The sequence below is a fragment of the Oxyura jamaicensis genome, chromosome 33 (assembly GCF_011077185.1).
Source record: "Oxyura jamaicensis isolate SHBP4307 breed ruddy duck chromosome 33, BPBGC_Ojam_1.0, whole genome shotgun sequence".
NCBI classification, from domain to species: Eukaryota; Metazoa; Chordata; class Aves; order Anseriformes; family Anatidae; genus Oxyura; species Oxyura jamaicensis.
In genome coordinates, this window is record NC_048924.1 from 2,099,225 (window position 1) to 2,099,502 (window position 278).

A 278-nucleotide genomic window follows, 5' to 3' on the forward strand; every position below is an offset into this window, starting at 1 on the left:
TTCTCCCCAGGAGTTTCTCGGTTTGGAGAGGAAAGGAGGAAGGCGAATATTCCTACAGGAATGGGCTACACTTTTGCCATCTTCAAACTTTCCCCAAACGCATTTTAAGAGCCATAGAATGCTTGGGACAAACATAAACACTGCTTGGGGAAATAGGCAGGGCTTGTGATTTCTGCAAAGTTTTCTGTGAATTTTTTTTTTTTTTCAGCAGTCATTGATTTATTTATTTATATGTATATTATTATTATTATTTCTTAAACACGGGTAAATACACTTCC